General features: G+C 47.5%; 1 protein-coding gene across 4 annotated transcripts in view; it reads right to left on the bottom strand.

The window, feature by feature from the left end:
• Nucleotides 1-23,360, bottom strand: part of PACSIN2 (protein kinase C and casein kinase substrate in neurons 2) — a 136,692-nt gene that overhangs the window by 52,970 nt on the left and 60,362 nt on the right. The gene's annotated exons all lie outside the window — the stretch shown is intronic.

Here is a 23,360-nt window from a genome sequence, read left to right as displayed (position 1 = left end):
AAACCATAAATGGGTTTACAAAAATAGTGGGGTGGGGGTATTGTATGAGGCTCAGTTCCCAACTGTCTACCACCAGTCACACAGGGAGTCCTTCTACAGCTCAGTCCCCTAGGCCTGACCACCCCTGGGGCCCACAGGCTCCTGGGTCCCCTCTGCCTCATGCCCTGGCTTAGGCTATTCTTGGGTGTCCAGTCAGTCCCCTGTGAGAAAGGACAGGGCGCCTCTTGCTTCTCTCTAGCTCTCTGGCCGCCTCCCATGTGGTGGGTGCTCAGGGAGCAAGGGAGGTCATCTACTGCTTTGCACCATTAACAAGGCAGGAACACTTTTTTTTTTTTTTAATAGCTTAAATATCTGGCACAGCCTATTTTGTTTCCAGTGATTTCATCTGGAAAAGTGAACAGTCCTCAAAGGAAGAGATAGAGATCAGCAAACAAAGTGACTTACATCTCCGGAACATTGTGTAGTGCATTTATTTCAACAACGGAAAGCTGCGTATGCGCTACAGGATGCTCGGTTTTAAAGGCTGTCCCCTCCAGGGGAAGGACACCAAGACCCACAGCTGGGCAAGTCACGGGCCAGGGGAGGGAGGGGAGGCCCCTCCAGAAGCACCCACCAGGGTGAGCAGTGTGGGCTGGACACACTGAAACGTGCTGCCGGAGATTCAAACACAGCATCTGTGAGCAGACAGCTTGGGGTGGCCATGGAAACTGTCCCTAAAACTAGCAGAGGGGGCCAAGCACTTCTGGGCACCAAGGGCCCCAAGGCAAACTAAGAGAGAGTGCTGGTGAGAAGAAGGGGAATCTCAGGAACTCCGGGGGGACGTGCAGGCTCTTCGCTCAAAGCAAACAGGGCTCAGCCTCCCGAGGTTCACAGATGGAAGGAGAGCCAGAGTAGAGTGGGGGGAAGACACCTCTTACTCTGTTATAGTTGGCGCCTCGGAGCAGCCCTCTCCTCCCACAGAGAATGTCATGTGGGGGAAAGTTCAGGGAAAACAGGGAAGCCCTCCCACCATCTGAAACACGGTGCCACCGCGGTCCAGCACAGCCAGGCTGCCAGGGCCCGTCCCTAGCTGCGCTTGCCGCTGAGCCCGCCCTGGGGTCCGCCCCACTGTCCCCTGCCGTGGCTGACACAGCGGAGTCACCGAGGGCTCCCTGTGGCCAGGCCCTGTCCCACCGACCCTCGCTCTCCTTACTCGGGCTCTTCCTCCCCTGCCCATCTGCAGTCCGTCTTTTCCACAATCACAGCTGATGAGCCTTCCTGTGGTCTGCTTTTCTCAGCTGCATAGCGAGCATTTCCCCCTCGCTGCCCAGGCTGTCTTCCTGTCACTCCTGACACCAGGCCCTCACAGGCGGACCTCAGGGGTTTGGGTCTTTCCTAGTCAGAGCCAGGATGGGGGCACGGCCCATTTCTGTCCTAACGCTTCATCAGGTTCATGCGCTCTCATGACAGTTGGAGAACCTCCCGGCTATGGTTTAATAAGATTTCAATCTGACCTCTGTCTACATTTCAGGGGCACATTACATGCCCATGAGAAAGGATGATCCCAAGACACACTTTGGCAGAAAAATGCTGCTGCCTGTGGGGGTCCTGTCTCACACGGTGATCAGAATATTGTAGGAGGTATAATACACATATTACACAGTATTGCACGTGAATAAGAAATGGACAGAGAAGGGACAATCGAAGAGCAAGTTCACGTGGAAAGGAGGCCTAGGCTGTGGTGGAGACAGGTGAGCATGGACACCAGTTACCTGCACATGGATATCCTGGTGGACCAGTGTCCTTTAAACCAGTGGGACAGTGTGAATATCTGAACACAATTCCCCTCAAGAGGCAAGAATGGAGGCAGTGGTGGCAATGGTTAATCAGTGTGGTTCAACGAATTGCTGGGTACATCCTGCCAGGAATGCCAATTTAAAACACATACACACTCATACACACACACACACACTCACAGAGGCATTCACATGCCCCAAATAACCCCGACAAAACTATATTGAACAGAATTTAATTTTTGATGATTTAGAAGCCATTTTCTGCTGTTACTGAGGGCTCTTAGCCAATGTTTGGAAGACTCAGTCCAAATTTGCTATTAAACAGCTGAGACCTTGGGCAACTTCTCAGCATCCCACTACCCACACTAAAGAGTGTGGGATTAAACTCTTAAATTTCTCTGAGCTTCAAATGTTTCACAAGAGCCTCCTACTGGCAAGAGACTGTGGGAGAACTTGAGTGGATTAAAGCCAAGTCATAATAAGAGTATGTGCTTGCAGTGACCTTCATGGCTGCAAAGTACTTTCCTTCTTTATCAGATCTGAGCCTCACAGCCACCCTGTGAGGACATTCTCACCTGGACCCCAAAGTCCAGCTTGGACCCACTCTCAGCGGCTCACTGCAAAACACACCTCAGTCAACGTACAGCCCATGCTTCCTGAGCATGTTCATATCACAGAAATGTCACCTGGGCTATGAGGTCTGCACATAAAGATGCTAAAGTTTAAAGGGAAAGTTGATAGCAATTAACACATACACTTTACAAAATGAGTAAAAAGAGGCATGACTGCCACATACACTGTAACAGGCACTCTAACCCCCTAGGTCCTGGGCTCCTGATGTAGACCCCCTGCTGGGAAGTCAGGCACAGTGACACCTTGGGGTGGATGGGTGGGGGGGGCGGTCAAGAAATTAGGGAGCATTAGGTAGGAGCAATGTACCTGCAAAGGGCTTAATCCTGCTTCCAAACTGCGGGCAGAAAGAGCATCTCTGAACCCCACAAGCGATTCCTCAAGGTTTTCTCATAAGGTTAGCCTGTCTACCTTCTAGAATGGAGCGCACATCTGCCACATGGCAGGGGACATCTTGCCTATCCTATGACGTGCTCTCTAGAGGATGACCCACTCCTGACTGGGACAATGCAGGAGGGTTACCCACCTTCTAGGCCTCAGAGCCCCTCCTGTCATCCCCAGGGCCCAGGAGAGCCTAGCCCTTTTGGGCACTCACACCTCCCTCCACATCATTCCTTCTCCCTGGAACCACCTCCCAGATGACTGGCAAGTTACAAATTATTCTTCAAGATCAAAATCAAATGTCACACCTCTTCCATGAAGTCTTATTCCCAGTCAGAATTAAGCTTTGAAGCCTGCGCTGCCCTGAGTAGCATGCTCCTCGCCTACAGTACTCCATCCAAACTTAGATAAACACAGTCATCCACAGATCTGTCTCACTCAGGAGGCAAAGGGTGCCTGAGGGCAAGGACCACATGGTGTCTATTTTTATATCCCAATCACAGCACAAAGTCAGTTGTACTGAATACAAAAGTCCTGGGGCCCTGAACCCTGCTCAATATGAGACAGGAAGTGGGAGTCTCTGGCTCTGTGGTCTATCCACCAGCCCCTGGGATGCCACCCCATAACCCTCTCTCTTCTGCCCCCAATTTCACAGCCAGAACACACAGCAGCACCAAGGCCCACTGCCCAGACCCCTCTCTGGACCCAACACATTCTGTTGGCCTTCATGTCCTCCTGTCTCGGAGCCCAGTACAGGTGAGATACCCACTCAATCCAGACCCAAAAAGCACATGGATGCCCACATTCATACTCACTAAATAAAGGGACACGTTATCAAAGAAATGAATTTTGAAAGCAACTGTCTTACTTTTTAAACTCCCTGAAATATTTCAAAAATGCATTTGGAAGTCTGCAAGTAAGTCACCTTAAAAGAATCAACAGCATGCTGATAAAAAACAAAAATACTTTCACGGTTTGGATTATTCAATCTCTGGTTCAAATCAATACGAAAATTTAAACATTACAAAATATAAGTTTCTGATGGTTCAAATTCAAAAGTAAATTTATCTCTAAGTATACTTTATTTCTTACTGATAGTCCTAATCTTAGAGGCAGATGCCACATGTATAATATAGTGGCTTCTAATGAGAAGTTAGATTATCTTGAAGACTTTAAAGTGAATACTCAGGGTCCTGGTATATTATATTCTTTGTAAGTTAAATGTATTTGCATGTACTTCCTTTATTAAAACCATGAAAATATTAAGCAAATGAAATCTATAAATTTAGAAACATTGCTACTGAGGCTACAGCAGATGCAGCAAAGAACAGATGCATTTAGGTCAAAGGGGGTGATGAGGAGTCATTTCAGTTACTGTTGCTAAGAGGGGTATGCAACACTTGAGCTGATTTAATAATTTACTGGATGGGACATCAAGTCTGACAGGGGACGCAGTGGGTAGACAGGGGACGCAGTGGGTAGAAGAGGAAAGCGGAATAGGACAAGTCAAGGGAAGCTATCAAACTCGGGACAGGCAGGAGAAAAGGCCAGGACAACAGGCCAAAAGCTGCCATGGTCCTGGCAGCCCTGCTCCTCAAAAAGGTCTCATGACGTCGGAGCCCCACGGCCCCCAGATGCACCATGCAGGTGGGACTCTTCCTGGACCTTCCCTCATCTGACATTTCCTAGGCCCTGGTCCAGTGCCAGATCCCATGCTAAGAGTGGCGGGGGGTTGAGAGCACCCTCAGAAGTGAGCGAGGCTCAGTTCTTGTCCCCACGAGACAACAGAATTCATAGTAGCAGTCGATAGTTCTTGTGTGCTTCCCAGGTATGAGGCATCATTCATTGTCAGCACAGCCCTATGAGGCAGCACCGCTACCACCCCATCTTACAGATGAAGAAATGAGGTACACTAGTGTTTCAGCAACTTGACCAAAGCCACACAGCTCTCAGGCAGCAAAGCTGGGACTCAAAACAGGTGTCCTACAGACTGTCCCTTAGCTGGCAGGCCACACTGTCTCCTGGATGAGACACAGCGACAGAAAACCCCAAGAAGGGGCAGAGGTGAACGACGTGAGCCTGACTGTGGGGACCTAGAGGGCCAGCACTCCACTGGGTGCTGACTCCAATAAGGGTACAACGTCAGCAGGCATGCATGCGTGTGTGCACTCACTTAACTGGCATTCGCTGAGCACCTGTGCAGGAATCCTGTTCTGGAAGCACGCCTGCTCAAACAGGTTAGGGGAAGCGGGGGGACAGACCCGTACCCCTGGCCTGCTTTGCTCACAGGTGCTCCCCAGAGCTGGGCATGGAGCCCAGCATACACAGGGCAGTGACATGTGAGAGGGGGAATGAGCTAATAAGCACGACCCCAGCCCTGCCACACACCAGCTAGAGAAACATGGGCACATTACCTAACCTCTCGGAGCCTCGGTTTCCTCACCCACGAAGTAAAACTGATACCGACAATTTCTCCTACGTGTTGTTGGCAGATGGAGTACTTCAGTCACAGGTGGAAGTACCTGCTCTCCACTGGGGAAGGCCAGGGGTGGGATGAGGTGGGAAGGGTCAATGAGAGCACCCGGGCTTCAGCAGGCTAGACAGCATGGCCGGGTACCCACCTTGAAACAGGAACAGCAAGGGAGGAAGGAGGAACTGGGGTCACATTTCTATACCAAAATCCCCATGTGGTTTCAATTTGATGAGTTTCTCATAACTTATCATCGTCCAGCTGCTGGCTGGGCTGAGAACAATGTCATACACTGTTAATAGTGACATTTTTAAATTGACAGGACTATCCAAAGGTCATTTTGTCATTACTATTGTCAACCACCAGAGTATTATTTATTTACACAATACGTCTCTTCAAAAAGAAGCCAGAAAACTTCACAGAATCCCAAATACAAAAAATGCAGGTGGTATCAATAAACTCTAAAAGCTGGGATGCCTGGGTGGCTCAGTGGTTGAGCGGCTACTTTCGGCTCCGGGCGTGATCCCGGGGTTCCGGGATCGAGTCCCATATCGGGCTCCTTGTATGGAGCCTGCTTCTCCTGTCTCTGCCTCTCTCCGTGTGTCTCTCATGAAAAAGTAAATTAAATCTTTAAAAAATCAATCAATCAATCTCCAAAGTTAAAATGCAAACAAAAGTTTAATGTTTTCTCAGGGAACCCCAATGTTAGGTAGATCAGAAAATCCACCCTTAATTTTAATTTCTAGGCTCCCCAGGGCAACCATTTTAAAAACTTAAATCCTGTCCCTTCCCTGCTCAACACCCATCACATTGAGTTAAACCCTAAATGCTCACCTTTGCTGCCAAGTCCCATCACGACCTGTCCCCTACTGCCCTCTTCCACTCTCCCTCAATGGCCCTGTTCTGCTCGAGCTACAACAATCTTCCTGCTGTTTCTCGCACACACTAAGCTGCCTCAAGATTTTTGCACACACTGCTCCCTCTCCCTAGAATGTTCTTTCCCAAGACAATTGCATGGCAAGCTCCATGATACCACATGGGCCTCCGCCCAGAGGTCCTCAGAGCCTCCCTGACCATCCTCTCTCATCCAGCCCTACCTCGCACAACTACCACATTACAAGATCTTTAAGATCTTAACAGCAATATTCTGTTGTTAACAATTTCATTCACGAAGCCACATACTGACATCTCTTTGATTACATGGAAAAAAGACTACTCAGATGATTAACCATAAAATGTTTCTTGAGCTGACAGCAAAATTTAATTTTTCAGTGCTTCTTAAAAAGTAAATTCTTCTACAAGGCCAGCCTGTATAGTCAGTCACTCATTCAGAAGACCTTCCCACCTGGAGCTTCCTGGGCAACAACCTCCGAAGGACCCGGAACCAGTTTTGTATGTTTTTGTTGTTTGCAAAAGGGTCTGAGTCAGAAGAAGCAACTGTGTCAGGAACCAAAGGCCCAGTCACTATATGCTTTAAACTCTCAAGTATTAGGACTTGCTCTATTATTGAGTCAACATTTATATTTACAGAATTTGAAAATATTTGGTCAGATTGTCCCCTATAATGAACCCCAAACACACACCCAGAACCTAGTTGGGTTTTTCTAAAAAGCTTTCATTTATTTATTTGAAAGAGAGAGTTTGTGTGCATGCACAAGGGGGTGGCAGAGGGAGAGAAGCAGGCTCCCTACTGAGCAGCGAGCCCTATGCAGGCCAATCCCAAGACCCGAGGATCACAACACAAGCCAAACGCAGATGCGATGCCTTAATGCACTGAGCCACTCAAGTGCCCCACCCAGAACCTAGTTTGATACTACCTTTATGTGTCAGAGGAAAACCTGGTTAGCACTGAAAAGTCAAAGAGATAAAGACTTTTAGAGACTGGAAACAAACTATCTCTATGGCTCAGTATTATTCTGGGACTTTCTTTTATTTTTTTTTTAATATTTTATTTATTTATGACAGATAGAGAGAGAGAGAGAGGCAGAGACACAGGCAGAGGGAGAAGCAGGCTCCATGCACCGGGAGCCCGATGTGGAATTTGATCCCGGGTCTCCAGGATCACGCCCTGGGCCAAAGGCAGGCGCCAAACCGCTGCGCCACCCAGGGATCCCTGGGACTTTCTTTTAAATCCTGAATAACTCTTTAAGAAATACACATTGCTCAAAGCAATGAAATGCAGAAAAGTATCTCCTTGAATCATCCTAAATTCAGGGAAGAGAGGGCATTTGACTGCCAGGACCAGCAGTTTTTCCTTTGACCACAGATTCTTAAAAACAAGAGACCTGAGGCACCTGGACGGCTGGCTTCAGCTTGGGTCATGATCCTGGGGTTCTGGGATGGAGTCCCGCATCCGGCTCCCCGCAGAGAGTCTGCTTCTCCTTCTGCCTGTGTCTCTGCTCCCCTCTGTGCATCTCTCATGAATAAATAAAATCTTTTAAAAACAAAAAACAGGGGATCCCTGGGTAGCTCAGCGGTTTAGTGCCTGCCTTTGGCCCAGTGTGCGATCCTGGAGTCCTGGGATCGAGTCCCGCATCGGGCTCCTGGCATGGAGCCTGCTTCACCCTCCTCCTGTGTCTCTGACTCTCTCTATGTCTATCATGAATGAATGAATGAATGAATGAATAAATCTTTTTTAAAAATTTTAAAAATTAAAAACAAAAACAAGAGATTTTCCCAGGGTAGAAGTTTCAATCAAGTCTAAAAATAAATAGAGTGAGAGGACAGACACTCACACTGTAGAAGAACCAAGAACCAAGAGTCTGCTGGACGTCTGAGCCAAAACGTCCAATGCCAGCATGTCCCAAGCAAACATGGCAACTTGCCAATCCTGTGTCCCCCATGTCCCAGTGGAATGTAAAGGGGAAACGGTTCCACACAGATGTCACTGGTCCTCTGCTTAGACCACCATTGGGAGCCTCCTAAGGGCCCCCACTCGTCCCTCACTGCACTATCCTTCACAGAACTACACCCTCTCTCCTCCCATCATCTCTGATGGGAAAAACAACTAACTTTTCCACTTTGGAGCAAAATGCTATTGCAACTGGAAAAACATTCTTGGATATAATAAGATATTCTGATTCTAAGGAATTGTAAATTTGATGCTGAAGTGTGTGAAAGGATGAACAAGCAGATTTGAGGAAATATTATGGAGCCATGGTAACAGAAACCACGGAAGAAACTCCAGTTGCACAAAACTGTTTAAAAATAAACCGGATACTAAAATACCAGCAAAAAGCTACAATGACTCACACTGTTCTCCTCAAATACTTATGAGAACAGCCAGTTCTTTGACAGTCTCCCAGTCCTTTTCCCTACTGGAGAAACGTGAGACAAAGAAAGTAAAAGGAAGCTTTGAAAATTTTCTCTTATTTTACCAGCAACTTGATATGAATAAGACCTTATATGTTTTAGAGTTTGATGAGAGCACAGAAATGTGTATTCATGACAAGAAGATTGTCGAGGTTTTTAATAAAAGCCAAACTAAATTCAAAAAGCATAACTGAAGCCCTGGAGTGTGCTATACTAAGTGCTCAAATACTAGTAAATGTGGTTAAGGAACTACAGCACAGTTTCTATCATTAATGTACAACTTTTTAAGGTATTTTGTATATGTGACCACCCTTCCCCTTCACTTGTGTGCACTGCCCCCCACCTTCTCCCCTTGGGCCCCATCTCCATGGCATGTCCTCCAACTACATTTATACAAACCTTTTAATGTGGCAGTTGCACACATAAGCCCCAGGTCTCAGCCCTGGGGGGCCCTGCACTGGCCTGCCCTACCTGCTTGGCCCAGCCTCACCTCTAGCCAGGCCCTGAACAACCACAGGGGCAGTGCACTGAGACTGCCCTTCCTTGTTACTCCTACCCACCTGCAAGGCCCAGTTTGAGTGTCACCTCCAACGAGGAGCCCCCCCCCCCCAAAATAACAGCAATGACCCCCCCCCCCCACATCACTGTCCCAGTACAGGTCCTCTATGGTGCCATTATTTGGTTAGAGCCTTATTTTCCCAACTAGACTGTTAGCTCCTGGGGGTACCCTGGTGCCTGTCACAGTGCCTTTAGCTGCTCAGAGACAGTCGCTGAAGGAAGAATGGACCCAGGGAGCGAATTTCTAGGAAACCTCAGTCCTGTGCTATCTGTGCCATTTTTCCTCAGTAGCCCAGGACCTGCCTCCTTACCTGCATTCCCCTTACCCTGCCCTAACTGCTATAGCCCTCCTCTCTTTTTCCCATGAAAATAATTATTCTCCCGTGCAAACTGCCACTCTTCCACATGCCCAAAGACCTGTTTTAGATATACTACACACTCATTTACACACCAGAAAAACTTGTTTGCAAAAAGCTTTGCTGCCAGTTGGTGACCATTTTCTTTTTCTTTTTCTTTCTTTTTTTGTGTGTGTGTGTGACCAATTTCAATGAAGTAACTATACTTAGGCAATCTCTTAAAATTTATTTTGTTTGTTTAGGGCTAATTTTAAAGTATTTTGCAACATAAATCATTCATCAAGCCCCATAATCACTGAGATTTCAATTTAGTTTGTATCAAAAGCCTAGGAAAACCCCTCAAACACAAGCCAGCTTTGAGCAGGAGTGTTGCCCACAGTGACAAAGGTCCACCTGAGAACACACCGCAGGAAAACTGGAACACACTGAGCCAAGGGAAACACAGGTGACCAACCAGCAGCAGCATCAAACAGAAGATTTGGAAAGCATGCTCTACGTGCTCACCACCACAGCTGAGGAGATCTGTGTACCCTGTGAGGGGCTCCAGGGATGTCCCCAGCAGCGGTGGCTAGGAAGGGGACTGATCCAGCCATCTCAGTCTTACTAGCCACATGCCCTAGCAAATCACATTACTGCTCTATGCCTCTGACATCCCACTCATAAAATGGGCATGATGATGAGCACGTTGCAGGCTTCTTAATGAGGATTAGCTTCGGTAATGCAAGGATGTGCCTCTCTCTTACGTGGCAAAAAATAAATATTGGTTCCCTTTCCTGGTTCTAGTGCAAATGAGATGAGATGCAGCAGAATGACCTTGGACTTAGCATAAGACTCCCCTTGTTCATCAAGTAGGTGATCTATTCAGACTCGGACACGCTAAGGGGAGCCTGGGAATGCAGGCTAAGGACAGACTGGGGCCGCCAGTGGTTCAAAGTGATCAGTGAAAATGTATATTATGCATTTTGTGTCAAAACGAGAAATGAAGAGGCCTTTTTTATTAAATAGAAGCAGTAATCCAAAGGGAAGGTTTGGGATCCCTGGGTGGCGCAGCGGTTTAGCACCTGCCTTTGGCCCAGGGCACAATCCTGGAGACCCGAGATCGAATCCCACATCGGGCTCCCGGTGCATGGAGCCTGCTTCTCCCTCTGCCTATGTCTCTGCCTCTCTCTCTCTCTCTCTCTCTCTCATAAATAAATTTAAAAAAAATTAAAAAAAAAGGGAAGGTTTTACTTTTCATTAAATTAGCATATATCCCTTGGGAATACAATGGTAACTACCCACACGCTGTTTGCTTCCCATTCTTTCAATACCTACAGTCACACTATGTTCTGGGTGCTGGGGAATCCAACAGGATATAGAGCAGACGAATATCCCCATCCTTGTGGAGTCATACTCCAGTGTAAGTGGCCGACAGAGAATAAATCAGAGTAGCCGCTATGTGGAGAAACACAGCAGGAAAAGTGACCAGCAGAAGGCGGAAAGGAGGCTGTACTTTTACAGGGAGTGGCTAGAGCTACTGAACAGGTGACATCTGAGACAAAGCTGAAGGCCGTGAGAGCCTCCAGGGGAAAGGCACGTGGCAAAAGGAAGCTCGTGTCTGAAGGCAGGAAGGCCTGCCTGGCACGGCAGGGGAATGGCAAAACAGTCACTGCAGTGCTGCCCCGTGAGAGGGGACAGTGACCGCCACCAGGCAGACAATAGCGGAAAGGATGACGCAGGAGTTCTAAAAGAATCCTGAGTGTAAAACAAAATGACCTCACTCTTTCAATTTCTATCCCACCAATGTCAACCCCTGACCCCTGACCCCTCCACCCTGGTTCTCTGGCTCAATGGTCCTTCAAGCACATGCCCAGCAGCAGTTGTGCCCTGCATTTCCTGAGCTCAGCTCTCCCCTCCCCGACCCAGATGTGCCCAAGGGCCGCTGGGGGGTAAGGAGCAGGGACATGGGCCCCAAGCCCTTTCCACTGACCCCATGAAGCCCCAGGAGGCAGGGAAGTCCAGCACTGCCGAGAATCCCACACTAGGGCCAGCTGTACAGACATGAAGCTGGAACACCTTCTCCTCCCTACTCCCACCTCCAGAAGGCTCCCCTGTTCTCACGCAGCAGTCCTTCCCCAGATCACATCATCACCACCCCCCTGCCCACACTTTTGCAGAGTAAAACAAAATCATCTTGCTAAACACTAGATTCAAAGTGACAGTGCTAAGAACTGATGCCTTCCGACCCATGCAGAATGTAAATGGTTTTGAAGCATGGCAAGCAGTCAACTTTAGGTAAGCATAGGTAGGGTCTCTTGAAATCCCTCACTCTCGATCTGCACTAGGGGGTTAGTTTCTAAACCATTTCCTGGGCTCACCAAGAAGCAGAAGATATGAATCACAAAAACTCAGCAGTGCATTCCTAAGGCCTAAAAATGAAAACGGAGATGGTTCTGAAGGATCCAGAGAAAGGTGTATCTATTTTATTCTTAAAACTGGCATGAAAAAGAAAGGAAAGCCCCAGAAGCTGAAAATACTTAATAAAGCCTCCACCTTTGGGATATCCAAGGAGGTGTTAAAAGGCTTGACCTTTCCTTTCCGATTATCTTACAGGATGTGAACTCAAATCTTAAAATATGCTGTTCTGTCACAGAGCAGGCTTCAGAAGTGGATAAGGAAGTTTTTCCTCTAGGAAGACCTCGCACTTGTGTGTCAAGGACATCGAGCAGAGGAGGTACAGACATGCCTGGCTCCAACAGGCCACTTGGCAATTCCCCAGGTCCTTTGGGCTCCACCATCTCCCACCAGCCTGGCCGAGTTAAGAGTCAGCACTCCCGTCGCGTGCCAACTGTGAGGCTCACAGAGGTCCTTCTACTCCGTGAGAAATCCATGGGGGCAGAGTCCTGCCCTTTTAGCTACGTATAACCCAGAACAAGTACCCAAGAAATGAGACAGCATGGGGCACCTGGGTGGCACAGTCACTTAAGAGGCCGATTTCTTGGTTTCGGCTCAGGCCAAGATCTCAGGGTCCTGGGATCAAGCCCTAAGTCAGGCTGTATACTCACCACAGAGTCTGTTTCAGATCCTCTCTCTCTCTCTCTCTCTAAAATAAATAAATCTTAAAAAGAGAGACAGAAAGACAGACCGGATCACAGGTGAAGGTAAGACAAAGGGAGAGAGAACATACCGTCTGAACTAGATCTTGATCAATTAGAGATGATAGACTTCTCTATGTGAGAAACTAGCATTTCAAAACTCTGGACTTGGAGTCCTGTAGTCACTCTTAAAATGACTATGCTTTACCCCTGGTGTCTTTTACATGCTAATTCCTCAAAGAAAACAAGTGGATGGCCACCCCTCCTCCCTGGTCATTGTCAGCTCCTCTGGCTCTTTCGGTTCTAGGTAGAAACAGTCCCAGGTTATGAGAATCGGCAGCAAAGGGAGGCAAGACCCAAAGTCACGTGGTCTCAGTACAGCCCATCAGCCGTTAGTTCACCCAATGTAAGGAGGAGCTGGAGCCAAAAGCACTTAGCCATGCCCCTAAACTCATTTTTCTCATGCGATGGAAACACATCAGCGGACGGGTCTGTGCCTAGGACTGATTTTTTGCAGTCATACTTGTGAGACTTCCCTCTGCTGGCAGGCACCCTGGGAATGTGGAGACTCAGACTGAAAATCTCCCAAAGCTAAATACTGACTTGGTGTTCCACAGTTTTAAAAATAAAAAAGTTACTTTAAAAAGGACAAAAATGACACATTTGCAAATCTGATATTAATGTGAGAATACAAACAGTGGTTCAAGAACATGTACAGAGTCCCAAGATTTGAAAGAAAAATTATTTGAAGCAGGCCTAGGCAGACTCCAGCCTCTCCCCTCCCCACGATCCCCACAAGGGCCAACACTCAGCAGGGCCAGGACACACTCCCACGGTGCAAACCCTTTGATGAGAAACGTAACCACTTTTGTGCTCTGGGCTGGAGTGGGCCTGGATTGTACAGGAGACCAGGGTGCGGGAGCTCCAATTCCAGTGCTCACAGTGGTGGCTTTTACCTGTGCAGCCTCAGCATCTGCTCCCTGCCCTGCCCAGCTCTGGGAGGACTGAGGGACAGTTACCGACCCTCGTACAAACGATGTCACTGTATCTCGCCATCGGTCCCTCTACTCACCCAGTCATTCACTAATAAACAGATCTCGAGACCTACCATGTTACAGGGATGTGAGATCACAATGAACAAGCTAAAGCTCCTGACTTCTTGCAAGTTGGCATTGTAGTGGCATCTGCATCTACCAGGCGTCTGATAAACTGCGGAATATGGGAGTGCTCTACCAGACACGATTACTAGATTTCTCAAGTGGGGCTCTCTCCCCTGGCACATGCACAGTGTACCCTGCAGCAGGGGATCTCCTCCGGGGCAATGAGGCTCTAGGAGGCCAATGCTTGTGATTAGCCCCACACATGCTGCCTGCCTATTACACAGTCATCTATGACACAGTCAAAACCAGCACCAAAAGGCAAGAGCGCTGGCATAAAAACCCAAATTCCTTCTTAATTGCTCGCTAATTCAGAGAGCAGCTTACTGCAAAAACAGATTTTTAGCTTTCTGTGCAATGAAGGAAGAAGACACCCTGCAGAGTAAATCATCAGACTATGAGCTGCTCAAGGGTAAGCCCATCTCTTCTCCCCCTTGAAATTCAGGAGCTGCACAGAAGAGGGTCAACAAGCCTATGCGTGTGCTGAGTGAGCCAGGCTCCTGGAGGTGAGAATACAGGTGACACACAGGCGCCCGCAGCCCTGCAGGCACTCTCTGACATCCACTCCTCCTTAAACAGATGTGGGAAGGGAGGAGGACAGAAGCGGAGTCACCAAGGTCAGCGGGTAAGGCAGCAAGTGGTGCCACCAGAACGTTAGCCTTGCTCTGAACACAGGGAGACTAGCAGGCCCTGGAGATGGAGCACCTGCCAGGCCCTGGTCTTCTCTGCTCCCAGTCCCTCCCCTTCATGCCAGCATCCTCTGCCTCTGCCTCCTCCTCCTGTACCTTGGTGCTTTGTTTTTTAATCCTGGAAGTCACAACTTAGGAGGGTCAACAAAGTTTTTATCTCAGGAACACACAAAGGAATAATATCATTTGGCCTAAAGAGGCTGTGGGAGGGCCAATGGTTTAAGAAGTTGGAATTTTGCTATTTTTTAACAGGAAAATTTTCCTATTTTAAATCGAGAGACAATTTGCCCATTTAGAGTACACAGTGATTTTTTTCATGTGTTCAGAGCTGTGCAACCATCACCAAAGTCAGTTTTAAAACATTTCATCACCCCAAAAAGAAACTCTATACCCTCTGGCAGTCACCCCATCCCTGCACCTCCAGCCCCAGGCAACCACTCACCTACTTACTGTCTCTCTGGATTTGCCTATTCTCGACATTTCCCATCAGTGGAATCCTGCAGCATGTGATCTCTTATGACCGCCTCTTTCACTCAGCACAATGCTTTCGAGGTCCATCCATGCCATAGCACATACCAGTACTTTGTTCCTTTTTATCACGAAATACTGCGCCATCCAAGCTGATGGACATTTGGGTTGTTTCCACTTTGGGGCTATTATAAATGCTGCTGTGAGCATTTATGCAAAACTCTTGTGTTTGGACATATGTCTTCACTTCTTTCAGGTAGTATCTAGGAGTCGAACTTGCAGGGTCATATCGTAACTCTCCAGCTTCATGAGGAACTGTTTTCAAAAGTTATTTCCAACAGCCAGCCAGACTGTTCCACGAGGCAGCTGTGCCATTTTATACCCCCCACTACCCCTCAGCTGTGGCTAGGGTCAGATGTCTCCACATCCTCACCAGCACTAGTCAGTGGCTGCCTTTATTATTACAGACATCCTAATGGGGGTTAAGTAACATCCCAATGCGGTTTCAATCGGCATTTCCCTAATGACTAATGTGCTTTTTTGACTATTTGTATACCAACTCTGGAGAAGTGTCTATTCAGATCCTTTGCCCTTAATTGGGTTATTTGTCCTTTCATTGCTGGGTTTTAATCCAGTTCTTTACATATCTGTTCTGTCTACCAGATACAGGATTTGAAAACATTTTCTGCCATTCTGTGAGCTGTCTTTTCACTCTCTTGGTATCTTTGAAGCACACAAGTTTTTAATTTTGATAAAGTCCAATTTATCTATTTTTTCCCTTGTGTTTTGGTGTCATATCTCAGAAACCACTGCCCAATCCAAGGGGAAGAAGATTTGTGCCTGCTTTCTTCTAAAAGTTTCATAGATTTAGCTCTTCCATTGAGGTCTCTGATTTATTTAGAACTAAATTTTGTATTTGGTATGAGGTAAGGGTCCAAATTCATTCTTTTACACGTAGATATCAAGTTGTCCCGGCACTATCTGTCGAAAGACTGTTCTTTCCCCCATTCAATTGGCTTGCTGGCCTCATCCAAAATCAAGTGACCATATAAATGTAAGAGTTGAACTCTGTTCTCTCAATTCTCTCCCACTGATCTATATGTCTACCCTATATGCCAATACCACACTGTCTTATATATTATAGATTTGTAGAAATTTTTGAAATGAGGAAGTATGAATATTTCAATTTTGTTCTACTTTTTCAAAATTATTTGGACTATTCTGGATACCTTATATTTCCATAAGAATTTCAGAATCAGCATGTCAATTTCTACCAAAAAGGGGGAAGAGGTGGCAATTGAGATTTTTGATAGGAATCACATCAAAACTGTAAATCAACTTGGAGAGTAGTGCCATTTTAACAACATCAAGTCTTCCAGTCCCTGGATGTGGGATATCTTTCCATTATTTAGGTCACATTTAATTTCTCTCTACAATATTTTGCAGTTTCCAGTATATGAGTCTTGTAATTCTTTGGATTATCCATTGCTAATGTATAGCAATACCATTATTTTTATAAATTGATCTTATATCCTGCAACTGTGTTGAACACAGATATTAGTTCTACTAGTTTTTTAGTGAATTCCTTAGGGTTTTCTATACACAAGAACATGACATCTGCAAACAGAGATAGCTTTATTTTTTTCTTTACAATTTATATGTCTTTTATTTCTTTTTCTTGCTCCATTTCCCTAGGTAGAGCCTCCAGGGTAATGTGAACAGAGGTGATGAGAGTAGACATCCTTGTCCTTTCAGTCTTTTCTTTCCAAACCTAATGAGTTCTCATTCATGCCCTTTATCAGGCCAATGAAGCTCCCCTCTATTCCTACTCTGTTCAGTGTTTTTTTTTTTTTTTTTAAATGAGGAGGTTTTGCACTGTTGTGCTCAGATTTCTTTCATGTTACAGAATAAGTATCACCAAGGACCAAAGTTAACTTAGTTAAAACCACCTGACATTATATATATTTGGAGGAGGTGAAGTGTCATTTGGAGGCAAAATGTCTATTTTAAGCAACTCAAAGAATTAGCTTATTCTCTGGCTTTAAGAAGATGATAAACTTGTAGGGGCGCGTCGCTGGCTCATTAGGTATAGTGTGCAACTCTTAATGTCCAGGTCATGAGTTCAAGCCCCATGTTGGGCACGGTGCCAAGAAAGAGAAAATAAATTTGTGATATTAAAGAAATAAAAGAAAAAAAAAGATGGATGTGCCCAAGACTTATGTAATTACTTAAACCTCTGCACGATAAAATGTAAGGTAAAAAGCAAAGAAAAATGGATTCAACACAACTGATAAAAATCTTATTACTGAGAATATATTAAGGACTCCTATGAAGACCAAGGATCCTAACCCCACACACAAGGAAGTTGTCAGAAATGTGCACAAAGGAAAAAAGACTGCTGGGACACAGACAGGAATCCTCACAGAAGTTCCATCTGCTAAGCCAGGCCACATACCTAGTGAAAAGCCTATTCAAAGTACCCAGCCCTCTCTTTCCTGGCTGTCATCCACTGGGAAGGATCACACTGCAGCTATAGGAATGGGGAAATCTCCTGAATCGTCCTGGTCCCAACGTGACTGTGCAAAATGGCACCCCCAACACCCCACAAGGGATATGCAGAGAGAGAATAAGACATTTTTATTATGTAAGTCTGAGATTTGGGGTTCGCTTGTTACTGCAGCATAACTTAGCCAAATCTGGCACAACAAATTACTGTGTAGGGGGAAAAAAGCACAACTTTTTAAAAAAACAGAAATAACTTATAAAAATAAGAAAACAGGACAATGCCAGTTTGGGTGGGGTATAGGAAAATAGAATGTACTCTAACATGGCTGATAGGCTTCATGGAAAAATCTGGAAATACAGAACAAGGGAGTTATCAACCTTTGGCCCAGCGGTCCCACTCTGGGGAATATGCCCCAAGCAAATAAACTCAAAGAAAAAAATAGCTTGAACAAAATGTTCATCCCAGTGATATTTATAACAGCAGACTAGAGACAAGTCAATGCTCACAAACTGAGAAAACAATGGTGAATGGACAGAGTGGATACCACATAGCCATTTTATTTTTTTTTTTTTTATTTATTTATGATAGTCACAGAGAGAGAAAGAGAGGCAGAGACACAGGCAGAGAGAAGCAGGCTCCATGCACCGGGAGCCCGACGTGGGAATCGAACCCGGGTCTCCAGGATCGCGCCCTAGGCCAAAGGCAGGCGCCAAACCGCTGCGCCACCCAGGGATCCCCACATAGCCATTTTAAAGGGCAAGCAGGTAAATCATTTTATGTTTGAAACTGGGTATAAGGGAAAAAACTGAGCAGAGACATTTATTACATATAAACCTTAAAGCCAGGAATTCTGTGTTTTAATCTTTGTAACCCCACTGCTTAGCATGAAGTAGACGTTCAAATATTTGCAAAGTGACTGAATGTCTAAACCAACAAATAATCAAGTCAGGGGTGACAGGGATGAGACCACGTGGTGATGGAGCTGAGTGCCTTGTTTCTGTGAAACAACTTTAGCATGTGCACTTTTTAAGAGATATGTATTTGTGCTGGGGAAAGAGAAATATTGTTCCTTCACATAACAAACCTGGATCCACGTTTCAAGGGGAGGGATCATGACTTTACACAAAGAAAAACTCACTAAAATTCAAGCTCTCCAATACCAGGAAGGAATCCTCAGGAAGTGTCGTCGCTTAAGTTCAAGGAGAGGCTGGCGGGCCACCTGTCAGCGACACTTAGAGGGAGAGGCAGATCGGGCGGGCCCTTGGGAGGTGTTTAACAGCCTCATTTGTTTTGTAGGCGCCAAAGTGCCTAGCAGAGTAGTGGGCACACAATAAAGTTTTCATCATTCAGATGCCCGGACACTTTCTCAATGTTTACTCCCCAGTGTTTACTTTCAATTGACTCCTACTTGTAACCATAGAACCTCCCTCCATAACTGTAAAAACCATGCTTCTTCCTTTGGACTAGGATTCATGTTAATGGGAAAACTCAACAGAAATTCAGGGGGCAGTAATACCTAGTCGTCTTTCATCAGACAAATCCTCCCCATTTCCACACCTCCTCTTTCCTCTGTCCTGGGCTGGCCGGCGCCCTGTCTTCAACCCTCTTACCCTCACGGCACCACGGGAACCAGAGACGTCACCTGCCCGGTGGTAACACCACCCTCAACCCATCACCCTGCCTCCAGCCCTGAGCAGCCTGGAAGTCACACCTCCTCAGGGTGGGGGGCGGGGGTCCTCGTCACTGCCTCCTCCAGGCAGCTCTCCCCAGCTCTCTCCACAGGCTCCTGCAGACCTTCTCCCTGGCTGCCTCCCTTCCCTCTCGCAGAACACTGGCAGGTGGTCGGTCAGAAGGCCCGACGCTTCTTGCTACCCCTCAGAGGCATCTGCGCCCACTGGCTGGCCCCGCCACCCCCACCCCCACCCCGTCTAAGGCTGGGCCCTCATCCTGCCTCCTCCTCCTGCCGCTGGACCTCACTCCCCCATTCACCCCTCACAGCCAAGCTTCCTACCAGAGCTGACCATACATCTCCTGCAGCTTCTTCTCCCATCTCTGACGGGACTAATCAGACTAGAGAGCAAAGGCCATTCCCGTGTCAGGCTGCAGATTCAGGTCTTCTCGGTATCCTTACCCTCTCCTACCCCCGTGTTCTCCTTCTACAATCACACCCCCAGTGTTCACAACACTGCCCCTCCTGCTTTTTCTTCCTTTCTTCTGCCCGGGCCTTAGATGTTGCCATTCCCCAGGGTTCTGACTCAGGCCCTACTCTCTAGCAGCACATGTTACCTAAGAAGCTCTTCTATTCCCACATATCGTATCATGTCCCCTGATCTGAGTCTCTGGCCCAAAAGTCCAGACTCATGTATTCAACTGCCTTCCAGACACCTCTGCTGAGCCATTTCACACAGTCTTTGCAAACAATTTCCTACCCTCCCTGAGCCCACTCCAGCCCTAGGGTTTCCCACATTAGGAAATGGTCCCAACACTCATCCAACTGCTCAAGGTGGAAACTCCTTTTCTTCCCAAACCCAACTCCCTACTGACCCTACCACATGAAATCAGTTTCCAAGAGCTGACAACACTAGTCCCTCCTGAATCCTCTTGCTTCACCCATTCCCACAACAGTGGCTATCTTTGGTAAGGCCATCACCCGCTTTTGCCTAGACCACTAACAGCCTACAAGTCTAGTGCCCCTTCCTTTCATCCTCCATGATGCTGCCGCAGCTGCTGACATGCCTTTTGGAAGATTAGGTTATGCTGCAACTTGGAATCCCCTCCAAGACGAGTTAGCGTGGCCAGCAGGGCCTCCCAGCTTCAACAACCAGCCCCCTCCAGCCTCACCATTTCCACTGCGTTCGAGTCACGCTATGCTCACTTGGCCACAGCTGACAACCTGCGGTGCCAGTTTAAATGTTTGGACCGAGTGGGACACATAAGTAATGTATATAACATAATCCAGGGCAGGGCAGCCAAAAGTACAAGTTCCCCAAGTCCACAGCAGTCCAAGGATGAAGAATGGACAAAGATAATAAAGTCTAAGGACTTGCCAGGGCAGGTCTGACACCCTGTGCCAGAATTCAGCACACATCTCAGGTCCCTCCTGGCTCCTGACATGGTGACGGGAGTAACACATTGTATCTACCACACTCTGGGCCATTCCACACGTGGCCCCTCATACATCAAGTCTACAGGAGGCCTCATTGCACACACAGTCAAACAAAGGCTGAGCCACTGAATCACTTGCCCCAGGTAGCATCCCATGACTGGGGAGGGAGCTCTAGTCATCTGTGGATCTGTCCCACTCAGACCCTCCTGACACTTGTCCCTCCTCCACAACATGGAGGTGGTGAGCTAGATGATAAAGGTCTTCGCAGTTCTGATTTTTCTACCACCATAAATGTGGAAGAGGGTGATGATCCGAGGTCACCAAAATCTCAAGACAGTATCTGTTACCCAGGATTAAACACGTTCAACAGATGTGGCTTCTGCCTCACGAGGGTAAGCATTCTAGACCGACTGCCCAAGCAGTCACATTCAACAAAGACTCATTTTAAGGGACTAAAGAACAAGCGCTCATTGATTTGCCACCATGTCAACCCAGCAAAGAGCCCCAGACACACCACAACACATAAAACTGCCTGCCAAAAACCAAAGCGGTGTTATTACAACATAACCAGAGAACGCCTTCACACAAGTGGGATTTTACACACACGCACACAAACCCTCCTGGAAGCCTGCGGCTCGTCTCACATCCCACTGGTGGTCAGAGCTGGAGAGCACACAAGGACACATCAACTCATCACCGCCACCAGTTCCCCCAATGACTTCAGGGTGTCCTTACATCCTAAGGGTACCACCTAACAGGTGACAGATGGCCACAGGTATAGAAGAAGATGTGTGCGATGAAGTTCCAGGGAACCGGGCTGTCGATTTGGGTACCCTCATTTCATCCTTACCCAAAACTCTCTGAGACTGAGAGTGCAGCCCCACTCTCCCTGCACTAATCTTTGAGGAGCCACATCAAACACTCCCCGAAAATTCCTTCTCTCAGTCAGAAGCACTTGCCCAGTGGGATACTTCTTCCTTGAGCTGCAAGTTTTACAACTCAAGAGACCTACTTAAATCCTAAAAAGGAAAAGTAACGTAGTCCCAGATGAGCCAGAAAGAGTCTTCCGGCGAAAGCAGAAGGAAAAAATACAGAATGGGTCAGGAGGTTGTCCTTTGTTCAGGCAAGAAAATGGGGGCATTCACCAAGGACAGACATGATAGGAAAAGAGAGGAAGAGGAGTGCACTGCCCGCCGGGAGCAGGAGGTTACAGGCCGCCTCCGAGGTCTGCTGAAGCAGGTTCCCAAGATTCAACAAAGGGCATTATTAACAACACGCATGAGTCACAGTGGCCTCAGGTCAACCACTTGGCTTCTTTCAGCCCCTCCACTTTGAGGCAGCCCCTTCTACAAGTGGGACTTCCTGTCATACAAAGGGCCTCTGTGGGCAGTTCCCCACTGCCTCTTTTCCTGTGTAGAGCGGCGGCCCCATGTCGGACCAAGCACACCACCTGCTCTCGAGAGGGGCCGCAGCCCACCTGCAAACTGAGGACAGCAGGTGAGAAGCACGCAGCATACCCGGATGCACACATCTAGAAGGCCTCTGAAACCTGCGTCTAGAATTCTTCACGAGGCGCTCTGGCACGACCCCTTAATGGCCCAGCCACCCCTGGCAAAATACTTAAGAGGTCTGTGATTGATACTGTTGCTCTGTAACATGGAATCCAATCTGTCTTCAAGGCTGTGAGGATCAAATGGCCTTTGTCTGTGTCCTGGCACAGTGCCAGCACGGGGGTCTTGGATGACAGCGGGCCGCCACAGTGAGGGCGACTGGGGGCCAGCCTCAGCCAAAGACATCAGACGCGACACGGAGGCATCCTCCTGCTCACAGGCTTGATGGACACTTAACCTCCACCAGAGCGCCAAGTGCCAGGAGAAACTGCTGCACAAAACTCTGTGGGACCACCCAGAAGGGGCCACCCAGGGGCACAGGGCTGACAGCCCAAGTGGGGATTCACCAGCTGGAGAGTAGGCAAGGGCACTCCAGGCAGAGGAGATACAGACTGTGGCCCAGGAGCACACAGGCTCTGCGGCCAAGCCCTGGGACAGGACTGTGGCTTTGAAGAAGAGAAAGATCATTGCCAAAGAATGGCAGGGTGCCAAAGGTCACGCTATCCAGGTCCCAAGCCTGAGTCACTCATGACACTCCAAGAAGTGACGTCTGCCCCTCGCTGCTGCTCTCCGTGCAATGAAAAGTAGCTCGTCCTGGTGCGAGCGCAGGTGGGAGATCACTGATGAGACCTCACGCTCATCAGAGCCGCCAGGAAACAAACTGCTCAAGTACTTCTCAAGCAGTGCTGTGAATATGTGCCTTTGAAGTTTAAAAAAAAAAAAAAAGGTCATTCAAAACACAAAAGGATTTGGTTTGTAACTATTACGCACTCAACTATGGTGCCACTTTGTCAACACAATCTTCCGTTTCATTCAAAGGTACAAGGGCCCAAGCCAAAGCATTCTGCTCCAGAGAAAGATTCAGGGCCAGGTTGGACCTGGTGTGACAAACAGACAGGATTGTGAGGAGCAACTGATTATATGCTTTGGAGCTGGGGGAAGTAAAATCAAAGGGAAGCTTCCAAAAGGACTTTCTAAGATTTTATTTTATTTTTTAGATTTATTTATTCATAAGAGACACAGAGAGAGAGGCAGAGACACAGGCAGAGGGAGAAGCAGGCTCCATGTGAGGAGCCTGATGACGGACTTGATTCTAGGATCCCGGGATCCGAACCTGAGCCAAAAGCAGATACTCAACCACTGAGCCACCCCGGTGCTCCATCCAAAAGGATTTTCAAAGAGCCTATCCTTAAAAAAATATTTGTCAGTTTGGCTAGCTCAAGAAATAGCCTGTGTACCAAATTTTTAAACATTTTCAATAAAATATG

Source organism: Canis lupus, chromosome 10 (genome assembly GCF_011100685.1).
Source record: "Canis lupus familiaris isolate Mischka breed German Shepherd chromosome 10, alternate assembly UU_Cfam_GSD_1.0, whole genome shotgun sequence".
NCBI classification, from domain to species: Eukaryota; Metazoa; Chordata; class Mammalia; order Carnivora; family Canidae; genus Canis; species Canis lupus.
Note: the sequence above shows the minus strand (reverse complement) of the source record. Positions and strands in the feature narration are given on the sequence as shown.